Source organism: Syngnathoides biaculeatus, chromosome 11 (genome assembly GCF_019802595.1).
Source record: "Syngnathoides biaculeatus isolate LvHL_M chromosome 11, ASM1980259v1, whole genome shotgun sequence".
NCBI lineage: Eukaryota > Metazoa > Chordata > Actinopteri > Syngnathiformes > Syngnathidae > Syngnathoides > Syngnathoides biaculeatus.
In genome coordinates, this window is record NC_084650.1 from 1 (window position 1) to 17,929 (window position 17,929).

General features: G+C 49.8%; 3 non-coding genes across 3 annotated transcripts; 2 read left to right on the forward strand and 1 right to left on the reverse strand.

The window, feature by feature from the left end:
• The first annotated feature begins 363 nt into the window (after window positions 1–363).
• trnal-uag (transfer RNA leucine (anticodon UAG)) lies at window positions 364–445 on the forward strand. The gene has a single exon. It is a non-coding gene; the product is annotated as a tRNA-Leu (tRNA).
• A 15,859-nt stretch (window positions 446–16,304) lies between these two features.
• trnag-gcc (transfer RNA glycine (anticodon GCC)) lies at window positions 16,305–16,375 on the reverse strand. The gene has a single exon. It is a non-coding gene; the product is annotated as a tRNA-Gly (tRNA).
• A 121-nt stretch (window positions 16,376–16,496) lies between these two features.
• trnal-cag (transfer RNA leucine (anticodon CAG)) lies at window positions 16,497–16,578 on the forward strand. Its single transcript has one exon. It is a non-coding gene; the product is annotated as a tRNA-Leu (tRNA).
• Window positions 16,579–17,929: the final 1,351 nt, after the last annotated feature.

Sequence of the window (17,929 nt, forward strand, 5' to 3'; positions counted from 1 at the left end):
TGCCATGTAATAAACACACAATTGTTGCCCATCAGGGTTGCCGAACGGTGAAAAGAACTCACTTCAGGTTGGATTCTCCTCGGGTATTTTGGTTGAAACTCTGATTCCGAGACAAAGGACTTGAACAGTTGTACTCTGAGCATCGCTCAATGTACATAAAAAAAGACTACCTGCATTGGCCTGGAATCATACCCAGGCCTCCCGCGTGGGAGGCGAGAAGTCTACCACTGAACCACCAATGCTTTCCGAGAACACAGTTGGATTTGAAGTCTTTCGTATTCTTTAAAACAATCTGCCATTTCGGATGGCCGTCATACTGGGCTATACCCCGTTGCTCCTCCACTAAGGGAAATCCATGCCGCTGTCAGGATGGCCGAGCGGTCGAAGGTGCTGCATTTAGGTTGCAGTCTCTTTGGAGGCGTGGGTTTGAATCCCACTCCTGACATTGTCCCATTCAAAGTGTCAGAGTGAGTGATTGTTAGTCCCCCTCTGCTGGTGTCTCCCCGACTCTTCTCAGGAAACTGACTTCAACAATGAAATGGCACTCTGAACCTTTCCCTCATTCATCATTGTTTGTACCACCGACCTTTTCAGAAATAATCATTACACACTGTCTGTCGTGACCACAGTCTTCAATCATTGGCGTTTCCGTAAAATAGCAGAGGACCTGTAAAATCTTGCGGGACTTTTTGTCCATCAAATTTTGGATCATGACATTGGATTCACATTTCTGGGTCAAGAGAGTGGCGGAACTGCAATCCCAAAGGAATCTGGCGATGTTTTTGCTTTGAGGTTGGCTGAAGATGCCAAGCAGAAGTTGTTTTGACTGTTGTTCCTGAAGGAGTGTTGAATAGACACAAAACTGTTCAGCTGCTTTGGCCGAGAGTATGACCCAATCTCCCTGCATTGCATCAGATAAGTCTCACATTGAATCGCCATTTCATGGCTTTGGAGTCCCTTTGTCCAATTCCCTTGTGAAAGGAGTGTTAATTAGTGATGCTTCCCATAACCGTTGAATACCCGAATGTATTGTATCTCACTTGTTTTATCCGGTTCAAAGACAACATTGTTGTGGGATATCTTGACTGTTATCTCACCTGTTTTTACTCGTCAAGACGTCTCGACCGTTTCACACTCACTTGTTATCTGGTTCAAAGACGACCATTGTTGTGGGATATCTTGATTGTTATGTTTCTCAGAGCCTGAAGGACACACTTCGGTGTCAAATGTAAATTGGCTACAATTGTTGCGGCGCCAGGTGGGACGGGTAGGCCACCCGCCCTTTCTCTCGCACGCAACTGAAAAGTATAATAGAGAGATGCAGAGCACAAACAGGTAGAGTCTGCTGCGGGTTTCGTACGAACGCCCAGCTGGTTGACAAAGCGGACCTCTACCTGGGTGACGGCTCTCCACCTTCTCGGCATAGGTAAGGGGCTCATATGATTGATTTCACGCAATGTCAACCGTGTTTTGAGAACTTGCATTTGGTCGAAATAAATATGCCAGTTATTGAGGCTAAATAGCATTTGGGAACGTTGGTCTTTTGTTGAGTGTCATCTTTGTCTCCTGAGCGCCGACCAGCAGCGATCCTTTCAATAAAACATTTTTGGCGTTGTCGGCAGGATCGTGCAGGCTTCGCGCAGGAGATAAAAACAGGATGTGTTGTTTTAGAAGGAAAACTCAGGGTGCGCAAGAGGCACCAGAGGAGGAGGTGGTGCCCGGGTGGGAAGGCATCACTTTCTGTCACGATGCGGGGCTCAAGGGTGGACCGAAATACACGACTCCAGAGACAGCAGACAGTACAGAGGAAACCTTTATTCGGTCCGAGGTCTGAGAACAGGTAGACAGTCCAAACAATCCGTAGTACCAGTACGAATGGGCTTACGAGGGTGGTCAATGAACAGGCGTGGGTCGGTGCACGGAGGTCAGAAGTCGAGAAAGCAGGAGTGCGGGAACGAGGCATGAAGAGCAACGATTTAGCGGAGTATCTGTCGTCCCCCGGATCCTATATGTACTGGGTCTAATCAGTGGTCACGAGGCGCAGGTGTGCACCTTCAGATTAGCTGGCCACGCCCAGCCCTGGCTGGAATCCAGGAGCATGACACTTTCCGAGAGATAGAAGCTGTCTTACGGGAGCGTGGGGGACGCCCCGGACCGTGGATAGGAGTGAATCCCGCTGCCGCCCCGCTGGCATTATGTGATATGTGCAAGCAGGTGGATGTGAATGCTCGTGCTCCGCTGGGAGGCACGCAGCAGATGTTGTGGATGTGTGCGGAAGCTTGGAAAAATTGCGTGTTGGAGTTGGATAAGGTTAGAAGCGCAGAAAATCAAAAAGTGCAAGAGGTTATCCAGCTAGAGGTTATAGTGAAAGAATTAAAGGAGCATTTGGCAAAAATACAGAGTATAACGGAAAGAGCTGTAATGCATAATAATGGCTGGAATCCAGGAGCATGACAGTACCACCCCCCCCCCTCAACAGGCGGCTCTGGACGGCCCAGGAGCATCAGGGTGAGCCGCGTGAAAGTCCCTGATGAGGGAGCGGTCCACGACGAAGCGGGAGGGGATCCAAGAGCGCTCCTCCGGGCCATATCCCTCCCAGTCCACCAGGTACTGGACCCCCCTTCCTCTGCGACGGGAAGACAGCAACCTGCGCACAGTATACACCAACCCACCGTCGACCATGCGGGGGGGCGGGGGGGATTTGAGCGGAGGAGCCAGCGACGACGTGCGATTCAGGCGAAGTCTGCTGACGTGGAACGTAGGGTGCACCCTCATCGACCTGGGCAATTTCAACGAGACAGCGACCGGGTTAATAACTTTGGAAACCGGGAACGGGCCAACGAATCTGGGAGCAAGTTTGCGGGATTCCGTCCGCAGCGGGAGATCCTTGGTGGAGAGCCACACTCGCTGTCCCACTCTGAGCTCTGGTGTGGCCCTTCTCTTGCGGTCTGCTGCGGCCTTGTAGGCGCTGCTCATGCGCAGCAGTGTCCTCCGAGCTGCTTCCCAAGTCCGTTTGCAGCGTCGCACCACGGCCAGGGCTGACGGAACTGCGGAGTCTGTGACCAGTGGAGGAAACAGGGACGGAGGGTAGCCATGCACGACATGGAGTGGAGCCATACCTGTTGAAGCGGAGGGTAGAGAATTGTGGGCATACTCCACCCATTTGATGTGCTGGCTCCACGTGCTCTGGTCCCTGGATGCCAGACATCGAAGACTGGTCTCTAATTCCTGGTTAATCCTCTCAGTCTGGCCATTGGACTCTGGGTGATGACCTGATGTCCGACTTGCTGAAGCGCCGATGAGGTTGCAGAACTCCTTCCAGAAACGGGCGCTGAATTGCGGACCCCTGTCCGAAACAATGTCCTGGGGTAGGCCGTGGTAACGGACGACCTCGTCTAATACCAACTGGGCTGTTTGCTTGGCCGACGGGATCTTCGGAAGCGGCACGAAGTGGACCATCTTGGAAAAACGGTCCACTACGGACAGCACCACTGTGTTCCCTTGTGAAGGTGGCAGGCCGGTGACGAAGTCCAGCGCGATGTGTGACCACGGACGAAAGGGGATGGACAGGGGTTGCAACTCACCAACAGGCCGTAGGCGGGAATTCTTATTGGCAGCACACACCAGGCGTTGACGAACTCCCTTACGTCCTTGCTGAGGTTAGGCCACCAGAACCTTTGCTCAACCACTGAACGTGTCTTCGCCATACCCGGGTGGCAGACCGTCTTGTTGGTATGGGCCCAGTTGACGACGTCTCCCCGCAGAGATGGGATGACGAAAAGGCGGCCCGACGGACAATCCGCGGGTGGCGGTGTCTCTCCCAGGGCCTCCTTCACCCGCGACTCGATCGCCCAGGTGAAACCGGCCACGAAGCACCCCGCTGGCAGGATAGTACCGGCGTCTGAATCCGTGCGCCCTCCCTCGTGGATCCGCGATAGTGCATCCGGCTTGCCGTTTTTGGAGCCTGGGCGGAAAAACACCTTAAAGTGGAAGCGGGTGAAAAATAGGGCCCACCTGGCCTGACGGGCGTTCAACCTCTTCGCAGACTTCAGGTATTCAAGGTTCTTATGGTCCGTGAAGACAACGAATGGTACTTGCGAGCCCTCCAGCCAGTGCCGACACTCCTCCAACGCGCTCTTGACCGCCACCAGTTCCCTATCTCCCAAGTCGTAGTTCCTCTCTGCCGGGGTCAACTTTCTAGACAGGAACGCGCACGGGTGGATCCTTCCATCCCTGGGACTCCTCTGCGACAAGACTGCTCCGATTCCTGAATTCGATGCATCCACCTCCACCACAAACTGGTTATCTGGGTCCGGAATAATGAGAACGGGCGCAGTAGTGAAACTTGCCTTGAGCCTGCTGAAGGCCTCCTGGCAGGTCCCGGACCAGTCGAAGGGGGTATGTGGCGAGGTGAGCGAATGCAGAGGAGTGGCCACGGAACTGAAGTTCCTTATGAATTTCCTATAGAAATTGGCAAATCCCAAAAACCTCTGCACGTCCCTCCTGTTGGTGGGGGTAGGCCACCGCAGCACCGCGTCGACCTTCCCGGGATCCATCCGTATCTCTCCCTCAGCCAGGACGAAGCCCAGGAAGGACACGGATGCCCGATGGAACTCACACTTATCCATATTCACGTATAATTGGTGCTGCTGCAGACGCCAGAGCACCTCTCTGACTTGTTGAATGTGAGAGGTTAGGTCTGCTGAAAAGATGAGAATGTCATCCAGGTAAACAAAGACAGATCTGTTCAGGAACTCCCGAAGCACGTCGTTAATGAAGTTCTGAAAGACGGCCGGAGCGTTTGTCAGTCCAAAGGGCATCACAAGATACTCATAGTGCCCTGTGGGGGTGTTGAACGCCGTCTTCCACTCATCCCCTTCCCGAATCCGCACCAGATGGTAAGTGCTGCGCAAGTCGAGCTTGGTGAAGATCCGGGCTCCCTGGAGGAGTTCGAATGCTGTAGAGATAAGCGGCAAAGCGTACCTGTTCTTGACTGTGATGTCGTTCAGTCCTCGGTAGTCGATGCAGGGTCGCAGTGTGGAGTCCTTCTTCTTGACAAAAAAAAACCCCGCACCGGCTGGTGAGGATGAGGGGCGAATGAGTCCGGCTGCCAGCGAGTCCTCGATGTAGTCCCTCATGGCTTGATGCTCTGGTCCTGTTAAAGAGAACAGTTTCCCTGTGGGAGGAGAGGTGCCTGGCAGGAGTTCAATCGCGCAGTCGTATGACCGATGTGGCGGCAGAGACTTTGCTTTAGATTCAGAGAAGACCTCCCGTAGGTCATGGTAGCAGGAGGGCACTGCGGTCAGGTCCAGGGCAGTACTAGGTTCTGTTAGCCGAACCGGCGCAACTTGAATACCCCTGTCTCTCCGGACAGCGAAACAGCGACTGAGACAGTCCTCTCCCCAAGTCTTGATCTGACCCGTGGTCCAATCTATGTGCGGATTATGTTCTTTGAGCCACGGGCTGCCCAAGATGATATCGCTACTACGTGCGTCGAAGACATGAAAGCTAATACGCTCCGAGTGAGCGTCTGGAAAGCTCATACGTAGCGTCTGAGTGCGATGTGTAACCCGACAAAGGAACTTGCCGTTGGCGGCATAGGCGTGACGAAACCGTTGCGTGGGGAAGGTTGCTGCCCCCAGCTCCTCGACCACGCGGGGATTTATCAGGTTAGCTTCCGACCCAGAATCTATGAAGGCCGTCACAGTGCATGAACGGGAGTCCGTTCCCAAGGTGAGGTGAAGAAGGGACCTCCCTGACCCCGCCGCGATGTACCGCACACTCACCGGAGCAGAGATCCTGATGTCAGAGTGCCCTGGTCGAGTCGGGCAGCGGGCGATCAAGTGTCCCAAACGCCCGCAGTAAAAACAGCGTCCCTCTCGTCGCCGACGTAAGCGCTCCTCCGCTGAGCCGCCAAGCCCCTCCACTTGGATGGATTCCGATGAAGCCGACAACACGGGTGGCCGGGAAGCGGAAGCAACCAGACTGCGACTCTCCCTCACCTCCTCCCTCAGGCCCTCCATCTGTCTCTGCACGGTGAGGCGCTGGTCCACCTTGAGGGCCAATGCGATGAGGGAGTTAAGCGAAGGCGGAAGATCCATGGCCACGAGGTGGCCACGGATCTGTGGGGACAGTCCCTCGTAAAACACGTCATTGAGGGCTTCCTCATTCCAGCGGCTCTCGGCAGCCCGAATCCGGAACTCAATGGCGTAGTCGGACACGCGGCGACGTCCCTGGCGAATTGTCATGAGCGAGGACGCCGCCTGGCGTTCCGGAGCCGCGTACTGGAACACCTGGGTGAGCGCGCAGACGAAGCTCGCCCATGAGCGGCAGGTCTCCGAGTTACGGCTCCACTCGGCGGTGGCCCATGCCTCCGCCCTCCCTGTCATGTGGGAAATGACGAAGGCGATCCGGGAGCGGTCCGTGGGAAAAGCGGACGCTTGCAGCTCAAAGTAGAGATCACACTGCACCAGGAAGGGCTTGATGTTACCGGAGTCGCCTGAGAACCGCTCTGGTCGAGAGAGCGGAGTGATGGTGGCACGGAGAGGCACAGGAGCGGCCGCGCTAGCTTGGGAGGCTAGCCACGGTCCCAGCTGGGTGCAGAGCTCCTGGATCTGGTGAGTCATACCCTAGAGAGCAGCCTCTTGCTCACCCAGGCGTTTGCCCTGCACTTGCAGCGCACGGCGAATGGCTTCAGAGTCGGCGGGGTCCATGTTCTGGCTTGATCGTTCTGTCACGATGCGGGGCTCAAGGGTGGACCCAAATGCACGACTCCAGAGACAGCAGACAGTACAGAGGAAACCTTTATTCGGTCCGAGGTCTGAGATCAGGTAGACAGTCCAAACAATCCGTAGTACCAGTACGAATGGGCTTACGAGGGTGGTCAATGAACAGGCGTGGGTCGGTGCACGGAGGTCAGAAGTCGAGAAAGCAGGAGTGCGGGAACGAGGCATGAAGAGCAACGATCTAGCGGAGTATCTGTCATCCCCCGGGTCCTATATGTACTGGGTCTAATCAGTGGTCATGAGGCGCAGGTGTGCACCTTCAGATTAGCTGGCCACGCCCAGCCCTGGCTGGAATCCAGGAGCATGACACTTTCCGAGAGATAGAAGCTGTCTTACGGGAGCGTGGGGGACGCCCCGGACCGTGGATAGGAGTGAATCCCGCTGCCGCGCCGCTGGCATTATGTGATATGTGCAAGCGGGTGGATGTGAATGCTCGTGCTCCGCTGGGAGGCACGCAGCAGATGTTGTGGATGTGTGCGGAAGCTTGGAAAAATTGCGTGTTGGAGTTGGATAAGGTTAGAAGCGCAGAAAATCAAAAGGTGCAAGAGGTTATCCAGCTAGAGGTTATAGTGAAAGAATTAAAGGAGCATTTGGCAAAAATACAGAGTATAACGGAAAGAGCTGTAATGCATATCTCCCGAGTGGCGCGAAGAGGGCGAAAGAAGAAACCTCGTAAAATACAACAAGCGCAAATCCGTTCATTCACCAATGGGCTGTCAGCGCAGTGGAATCCGGAGGAGTGGAACGGGGATATGTGTATATGTGATATATATATAAGACCAGGGTTGTATCCCTCGTTAAAGGGGTTGCAGATACACCCTTTCACGCGACGAAAAGAACAGCGACGCATGATACCAGATCGAATCCAGGATCTGATGGGGGCGGACGGTCAACCAATTCTGGACGAAAATGGCGAGCAAGTGCGAGGGCCGGTCCCACAAGCGCAGCCAGAGCCAGAATTGTTCATGACTCGAGAAGATTATACACAGGTCGGCATGGTTGTTTTGGGAGTATCAAGATGGCGGATGGCGACTACAGTTTTGGTGGCCAATGAGCCATCCAGTTTTTTTTTTTTTTTTTTGTTTAGATCAGTGCATTAAACAGTGAGGATAACGCAGTATAGGAAAATAGGAAATGTGCCTACAAAAACATATATGGTGATTATAACCCCTATAATGCAGCCCTATGGGGGCACAAACCAGTGCAATCTGTAGGCCGGTCCCAAGCCCGGATAAATGCAGAGGGTTGCGTCAGGAAGGGCATCCGGCGTAAAAACTGTGCCAAACAAATATGAGCGTTCATCTAAAGAATCCCATACCGGATTGGTCGTGCCCCGGGTTAACAACGCCCGCCCCCGGCACTGCTAACCTGCAGGGCGTTGGTGGAAATTCAGCTACTGTGGGTCGAAGACAAAGAAGAGGAGGAAACCGGATCCAGCATCAGAAGAAAAAGAGGAATGCACAGAGCCTACAACTGAGTGTAGGGACTTTCAATGTTGGGACTATGACAGGAAAAGCACAGGAGTTGGTTGACATGATGATTAGGAGAAAGGTTGATATTCTGTGCATCCAAGAGAGCAGGTGGAAAGGTAGTAAGGCTAGAAGTTTGGGAGCAGGGTTTGAATTATTCTACCACGGAGTAGATGGGAAGAGAAATGGAGTAGGGGTTATTTTAAAGGAAGAGCTGGCTAAGAATGTCTAGGAGGTGAAAAGAGTATCAGATCGAGTGATGACACTAAAATTTGAAATTGAGGGTGTTTTGTATAATGTGGTTAGCGGCTATGCACCACAGGTAGGATGTGACCTAGAGTTGAAAGAGAAATTCTGGAAGGAACTAGATGAAGTAGTTCTGAGCATCCCAGACAGGGAGAGAGTTGTGATTGGTGCAGATTGTAATGGACATATTGGTAAAGGAAACAGGGACGATGAAGAAGTGATGGGTAAGTACGGCATCCAGGAAAGGAACTTTGAAGGGCAGATGGTGGTGGACTTTGCAAAAAGGATGGAGATGGCTGTAGTGAACACTTATTTCCAGAAGAGGGAGGAACATATAGTGACCTACAAGAGCGGAGGTAAAACCACACAGGTAGATTATATTTTGTGCAGACGATGTAATCTGAAGGAGGTTACTGACTGTAAAGTAGTGGTAGGGGAGAGTGTAGCTCGACAGCATAGGATGGTAGTATGTAGGATGATTCTGGTGGTGGGTAGGAAGATTAAGAAGACAAAGGTAGAGCAGAGAACCATGTGGTGGAAGCTGAGAAAGGAAGAATGTTGTGCGGCCTTCCGGAAAGAGGTGAGACAGGCTCTCGATGGACAACCGAAGCTCCCGGAAGACTGGATGACGACAGCCAAGGTGATCAGAGAGACAGGCAGGAGAGTACTTGGTGTGTCATCTGGTAGGAAAGGGGAGAAGGAGACTTGGTGGTGGAACCCCAAAATACAGGGAGTCATACAAGGAAAGAGATTAGCGAAGAAGTGGGATACTGAGAGGACTGAGGAGAGGCGAAAGGAGTTCATCGAGATGCGACGTAGGGCAAAGGTAGAGGTGGCAAAGGCTAAACAAGAGGCATATGAAGACATGTACACCAGGTTGGACACGAAAGAAGGAGAAAAGGATCTCTACAGGTTGGCCAGACAGAGGGATAGAGATGGGAAGGATGTGCAGAAGGTTAGGGTGATTAAGGATAGAGATGGAAATGTGTTGACTGGTGCCGGTAGTGTGCTAAATAGATGGAAAGAATACTTTGAGAAGTTGATGAATGAAGAAAATGAGAGAGAAGGAAGAGTTGAAGAGGCAAGAGTGAAGGACCAGGAAGTGGAAATGATTACTAAGGGGGAAGTCAGAAAGGCACTACAAAGGATGAAAAATGGAAAGGCAGTTGGTCCTGATGACATACCGGTAGAGGTATGGAAGCAATTTGGAGAGATGGCTGTGGAGTTTTTGACCAACTTATTCAACAGAATACTAGCGGGCGAAAAGATGCCTGAAGAATGGAGGAAAAGTGTTCTAGTTCCCATTTTTAAGAACAAAGGGGATGTTCAGAGCTGTGGGAACTACCGAGGAATAAAGTTGATGAGCCACACAATGAAGTTATGGGAAAGAGTAGTGGAGCCTAGACTCAGGACAGAAGTAAGTATCTGCGAGCAACAGTATGGTTTCATGCCCAGAAAGAGTACCACAGATGCATTATTTGCCTTGAGGATGCTTGTGGAAAAGTACAGAGAAGGTCAGAAGGAGATACATTGTGTCTTTGTGGATCTAGAGAAAGCCTATGACAGAGTACCAAGAGAGGAACTGTGGTACTGCATGCGTAAGTCTGGTGTGGCAGAGAAGTATGTTAAAATAGTACAGGACATGTATGATGGCAGCAGAACAATGGTGAGGTGTGCCTTAGGTGTGACAGAGGAATTTAAGGTGGAGGTGGGACTGCATCAGGGATCAGCTCTGAGCCCCTTCCTGTTTGCAGTGGTAATGGATAGGCTGACAGATGAGGTTAGACTGGAATCCCCTTGGACCATGATGTTCGCAGATGATATTGTCATATGCAGTGAAAGCAGGGAGCATGCAGAGGAACAATTGGAAAGATGGAGACATACACTGGAAAGGAGAGGAATGAAGATTAGCCGAAGTAAAACAGAATATATGTGCGTGAATGAGAAAAGTGGAGGGGGAAGAGTGAGGCTACAGGGAGAAGAGATAGCGAGGGTGGACGACTTCAAATACTTGGGGTCAACAATACAGAGCAATGGAGAGTGTGGTCAGGAAATGAAGAAACGGGTCCAAGCAGGTTGGAACAGCTGGCGAAAGGTGTCTGGTGTGTTATGTGACAGAAGAGTGTCTGCGAGGATGAAGGGCAAAGTTTACAAAACAGTGGTGAGGCCGGCCATGATGTACGGATTAGAGACGGTGGCACTGAAGAAACAACAGGAAGCTGAACTGGAGGTGGCAGAAATGAAGATGTTGAGGTTCTCGCTCGGAGTGACCAGGTTTGATAGGATTAGAAATGAGCTCATTAGAGGGACAGCCAAAGCTGGATGTTTTGGAGACAAGATTCGAGAGAGCAGACTTCGATGGTTTGGACATGTTCAGAGGCGAGAGAGTGAGTATATTGGTAGAAGGATGCTGAGGATGGAGCTCCCAGGCAAAAGAGCGAGAGGAAGACCAAAGAGAAGGTTTATGGATGTGGTGAGGGAAGACATGAGGGCAGTTGGGGTTAGAGAGGAAGATGCAGGAGATAGGCGAAGATGGCAAAAGATGACACGCTGTGGCGACCCCTAACGGGACAAGCCGAAAGGAAAAGAAGAAGAGTGATTATAACCCCTATCCCAGAGTGGATAGTGGGCATGGACATATTAGCCGGAATGACACTTGATTTGACAGCCGGGAGATTTGAATTCGGAGTAAATCCACTGAAAATACATGCAATATTTGTGGGTAAAGTAAAAATGCCACCTTTTCCGATACCACAAGCTACACAGGTAGTTAGTCAAAAGCAATACCGGATACCTGGAGAACAGGAAGAAATTTTGGCGACCATTAAAGAATATTTAGAAGCGGGTGTATTGAAAACAGTGACGACAAACTGGAACAATCTGTTGTGGCCAGTCAGGAAATCAGATAACTCTGGGAGGATGACAGTAGACTACAGAGGATTGAATAAACACACACCTGCATTGACTTCCGCGGTGTCGACGCAGTGACAATTATAGAACGAGTGCAACATCATCCCGGAACGTGGAATGGGGTCATAGATTTGGCTAACGCATTTTTCACTATTCCTATTCCTGAGGATAGGATGAATCAATTTGCGTTTACCTGGGAAGGACGCCACGACACGTTTACCAGACTACCACAGGGTTATTTACATAGTCCCATAATCTGCCACCGAGAGGTAGCAGAGCACCTGGAAAAGCTAAAAGTTCCTAAGGAAATAATGATACTTTAGTTGGGGAGAAGAACAACAGCGATCATTTGATATGGCGAAGGAAGCGATACCGCAAGCAGGGTCACTGGAAAAAAATGAAATCGGGAGCGGTAGAATTGCAGGTGTCGGCGTTAAATGAATACGCTCACTGGAGTTTGTGGCAAAAGCAAGATAGGATTTGTAAACCCTTGGGATTCTGGTCGAGAAAGCTCCCAGAAGCAGGCCTAAGGTACACACCTTTTGAAAAGCAGCTATTAGCACGCTATTGGGCATTGGTTGAAAGTGAGGCTCAAACGGTGGGCCATGAGGTGTTAATGAGAACACATATACCGATTTTGACATTGGTTAAAGGTAACCCGACGACACATAGAATAGGAACCGGACAGGAAGCTAGTATTATCAAATGGAAATGGTATGTGTCTGAGCAAATTAAAATAGGGCGAAAAGGAGTCTAAAGAGTGGGCAAAGACTCACCATGTAGAATGGATCTATTACATTCCCTATTATCCGCAGGCTGCTGGGTTAATAGAGCGAATGAATGGAATTCTTAAGGAAACATTGAAAAAGCTATCTCGAAACAAAACAAGCCGGAGTAATTGATACGGACTATCAAGGAGAAATTGGAGTGGTATGCAAATTATTAGCAGAACAGCCCCTTACATTGGAAAGAGGGGACAAAATTGCTCAGTTGATAATGAAGCCTTGCCTTGTAACCAAGGTAAAAGAAATACCTAAACCTGTGGTGATAACCACCAGAGGGGAGGGAGGATTTGGCTCCACTGATTTGGCAGGGGCAAAAGTTTGGATAAAACAGCCAGACGGTCCTCCCCGAGCAGCAGAAATTATAGCTCAAGGGCAAGATGCTACTGTGAGCGTCTTATAACCTGGAGAGGAAAAATGGGTAAATGTACCGGTGTTAAAATGTTATACAAGAGAGAACTAATCACATGTTTGTAGTATGCACTATTTGTCGTAACACAGATTCCGTGGTGGTATTTGTTGATTGGAAGACCATCATCGGAGAGGCGCCATGCCCGGACCAGGGAAGACCGAGGGCCCAAGAGGTGGCAGTGTCGCCTGCTGGGTCACGCGTATCCTTGTCTTTGGTGCCATGGTCCAACTCTGCTGCGCAATGACGGAGGGTGACAAATTGGAGCAGGTCCAGTGGCTCCGCATAAGATGGAAAAGAAGTACCCGGGACCGTACTCAAGGAGGCTACACCTGTGCAGCTTACCAAACTTGCGACGTGGTAAACGTCACCAGCAATTGTCAGATGTGGAAGTGCAAAAGGTGCCTTGGAGGGAAGGACATTCCGGTGGTGGAACAAGGATGCAACTTAACCGTTACTTCAGTCGTCCCCATGTGCCACTACAACAGGACGACCGAGACCTGCAATGAGCACAACTGGACGAGGTGGACAATTACCGTAAAGGAAACTCTGTTTTTTTTTAACAGCGCTGAAATCTCGGGACGGAACACATTTTTGTATATAATATGGGTGTTACCTGGGAAACCTAATGCTATAAGAACACACATAGCACCAGTATTAGATACCTGTACACACATGGCACAAGCCAGGGTTAAAACCCGAGTGCACTGGGAAATAAAATTCCCCGATATACCACACTGTACACGAAGACGTAGAGCTTGGTATGATACTCTCTTAGGAGGAACGGGAACACTGTTTGGTGTAGCTAATGCTGCAGATAACCAAGTAACCAGAACAATGTTATCTAACACAGGGCAACATGCATCAGAGGCTATACATCAAGTAGGGGTATGGCTTCCAAAAGCTATGATAGGGCAATTGGAAAACACTGATGTTTGGAAAAAGGCATTTACATGGGAGTTAAAATTATGGAATGAAACATATGATCCGTTAAAGAATCTATCCCATAGAGGTAATTGGACAACCTGTGCATTGCAAATGATACATGCGGAAGCTCAAAAAGAGCGATTCCAGAGAATAATGACAACGGAAAATTATCACGAATGGAGACGGGTTTGGTCTATTAGTAGCAAACTTTGGTTACAGTTACACTCGGAGCGATCAAAATGCAACAGTACATATTGTGCTGGGTATTGGACGCAGTACAATGTGTCTACTGTCAAAACGATATGTAAGTATCAAGTATTACCGGTGATTACTGCCACAGGATTTGGTTTTTACATCTGGATGGAGAGTGGATGGATGTGGGAACTAATACGACTTATGAGATGAAAATGTGTGACGAAACAGACAGAGGAATGGCGTGTACATTACAACAGGGACACAGCAATCCATGTTTAACCGACTCAGAGGCTGTACTTTGTGATTGGACGAGGGAGCCACGAAGGGAGATGTTGTGGCAAATCGGACCACACGCTCTATGTGTGGCAACAATGCAAAATAATTCACAAGTACCATCGGTTCCTTTCGTTGGTTGCTTATATAATGTGCACCTACGGCATTGGGGAAACCAGACGTATCGTTTGACGAATTACTCTGTGTCTAATCGGCTGACACAAGTACAATGGGATGTCCTAAAGAATCCCTGGAACCTCTCACTGGAGCGTTTCAAATGCGCATTGGAACAATCCACTGAAGTTCAGAAAATTATACAGTCACATACGTCTAACATCTCCAAGCTCATGGTGTCCACATTAGTAGCCAGCGGACGGGTACAACATGCTGCTAAAATAGTACAACAGTCCTCAGCCCATCACTGGTGGGACATCTTTTCAGGGATGTCAGTCACTGCTAGGAGGACTTTGGTGCTGTCATGATCCTGCCGCTTCAGCACGAGCTGTGCGGCTGTGGTGATTGGGAGGCACACACCTGTGCCTCATGCGGCCTGATCATCCCCCGTATATATAGGACCCGGTGACGACTGGTCCTCCGCCAGTTCGTTGAGCTTTATGTCCCGTTCCACCACTCTCGTATTCCTGACTGAACCTGTGTGTACCGACCTCCGTCCGTTCTCTGACCAACCTTGTAAGCCTGACTCCTTGACACTTCTGCCTGTGTTGATTGTTTCCCCGTGTACCGACTACTGCCTGCCCACTCATCTGCTCTCTTCGCCCGACGCCCCAACAACCGCTGCTGCACCGGACTGCCTGCTCGATCCCCGACGTCGGCATACAATAAACGTGTCTCTTCTTGAACTACCTTGCGTCTTCTGAGTTCCTGCATTTGGGTCCTACCTCTCGTTCAGATGGGACGTGACAGGTGCCCCCTCTGATTCTGTTGGTTATTATAATAATATTGCTATCACTATGTAATCTGCTAACGTTGATCTACGTAAGACATATCCGAGCTGAAGTGGAGTGGGTGATTATGCAACGCATGAGATGATTGTATGCCTTGAGAAAAGTAATGGACACTTCGGTATCGAGAACTATACTGTTAAGTTGGTGCCTCACCCCACTCATATATATACATTTATGCTAGATGGCAAGGATGTTTATCACATCAATATATTCACAGAAACCTAACGTTGCGGGAATTATGGTCCATGTTCTTTCATGACATCATGAATCGCACTGGAAATGGAATAGTGTTACCATCGACGTTTGACGGGTATATCAACTAATTTGTGAAGCCTCAAGAGTGGAATGAAAGGAGTGTTAATTAGTGATGCTTCCCATAACCGTTGAATACCCGAATGTATTGTATCTCACTTGTTTTATCTGGTTCAAAGACAACATTGTATTGTATCTCATTTGTTTTATCTGGTTCAAAGACAACATATTTGTGGGATGTCTTGACTGTTATCTCACTTGTTTTTACTAGTCAAGACGTCTAGACCGTTTCACACTCACTTGTTATCTGGTTCAAAGACGACCATTGTTGTGGGATATCTTGATTGTTATGTTTCTCAGAGCCTGAAGGACACACTTAGGTGTCAAATGTAAATTGGCTACAATTATTGCGGCGCCAGGTGGGACGGGTAGGCCACCCGCCCTTTCTCTCGCACGCAACTGAAAAGTATAATAGAGACATGCAGAGCACAAACAGGTAGAGTCTGCTGCGGGTTTCGTACGAACGCCCAGCTGGTTGACAAAGCGGACCTCTACCTGGGTGACGGCTCTCCACCTTCTCGGCATAGGTAAGGGGCTCATATGATTGATTTCACGCAATGTCAACCGTGTTTTGAGAACTTGCATTTGGTCGAAATAAATATGCCAATTATTGAGGCTAAATAGCATTTGGGAACGTTGGTCTTTTGTTGAGTGTCATCTTTGTCTCCTGAGCGCCGACCAGCACCGATCCTTTCAATAAAACACCTGGGGAAGCAGGACACATGAAGCCTGAGTCCCATATTCCTTCAACAGTTTTTGTCATCTTTGTCATGCTCTTGATTTGGACTCTTACCTTTCAGTTGAGGGTCGAATCAGTCAGTTACACGCCGTGAAATGCTAATAAACAAGACAACAATCATGCCATGTAATAAACACACAATAGTTGCCCATCAGGGTTGCCGAACGGTGAAAAGAACTCGCTTCAGGTTGGATTCTCCTCGGGTTTTTGGGTTGAAACTCTGATTCCGAGACAAAGGACTTTGAACAGTTTTACTCTCAGTATCGCTCAGTGTACATAAAAAAGGACTAGCTGCATTGGCCGGGAATCGGACCCGGGCCTCCCGCGTGGCAGGCGAGAATTCTACCACTGAACCACCAATGCTTACTTAGAAACCAGTAGGATTTGAAGTCTTTCGTATTCTTTAAAACAAGCTGCCATTTCGGATGGCCGTCATACTGGGCTATACCCCGTTGCTCCTCCACTAAGGAAAATCAGTGCCACTGTCAGGATGGCCGAGCGGTCAAAGGCGCTGCATTCAGGTTGCAGTCTCTTCGGAGGCGTGGGTTCGAATCCCACTCCTGACATTGTCCCATTGAAAGTGACAGAGTGAGCTTTTGTTAGTCCCCCTCTGCTGGTGTCTCCCCGACTCTTCACAGGAAACTGACTTCAAAAAAGAAATGGCACTCTGAACCTATCCCTCATTCATCATTGTTTGTACCACCGACCTTTTCATAATAATCAAGTCATTACACTGTCTGTCGTGACCACAGTCTTCAATCATTGGCGTTTCCGTAAAATAGCAGAGGACCTGTAAAATCTTGAGGTATGTTTTGTCCATCAAATTTTGGATCATGACGTTGGATTCGCATTTCTGGGTCAAGAGAGTGGCGGAACTGCAATCCCAATGGAATCTGGCAATGTTTTTGCTTTGAGGTTTGCTGAAGATGCCAAGCAGAAGTTGTTTTGACTGTTGTTCCTGAAGGAGTGCTGAATAGACACAAAACTGTTCAGCTGCATTGGCCGAGAGTATGACCCAATCTACCTGCATTGCAGCAGATAAGTCTAACATTGAAACGCCATTTCATGGCTATGGAGTCCCTTTGTTCAATTCCCGGGGAAGCAGGAGACATGAAGCCTGAGTCCCAGATTCTTTCAACAGTTTTTGTCATCTTTGTAATGCTCTTGATTTGGACTCTGATGTTTCAGTTGAGGGTCAAATCAGTCAGTTACGTGCCGTGAAAAGCTAATAAACAAGACAACTATCATGCCATGTAATAAACACACAATAGTTGACCATCAGGGTTGCCGAACGGTGAAAAGAAGTCGCTTCAGGTTGGATTCTCCTTGGGTTTTTGGGTAGAAACCAGTTACAATTGTCATTCAACTAGCCAGCACAACCATTGCGCTGCAAGCCTGCTTGCGGGTGTCCTTCACCCGCATACCATGCCTGGTTCATGTCCGTGCACCCTAAGTGTGGAAGTCATGGTTGTCATTCATCCAGCCAGCACAACCATCGCGGTGCAAGACTGCTTGCGGGTGTCCTTAACCCGCATACCATGCCTGGTTCATGTCCGTGCACCCTAAGTGCAGAAGTCACGGTTGTCATTCATTCAGCCAGCACAACCAGTGCTGAAGTCACGGTTGTCATTCATCCAGGACACCCAACTGTTGCGCTGGAAGCCCGCTTCGGGGTGTCCTTCACGCGCATACCATGCCTAGTTCATGCCCACGCTCCCCCTAAGTGTGTAAGTCACGGTTGCCTTTCATCCATTCAGCACAACCGTTGCGCTGCAAGCCCGCTTGTGGGTGTCCTTCACCCGCATACCATGCCTGGTTCATGTCCGTGCACCCTAAGTGTGGAAGTCATGGTTGCCTTTCATCCATCCAGCACAATCAGTGCGCTGGAAGCCCTTTTGGGTGCGTCTTCCCATCGCA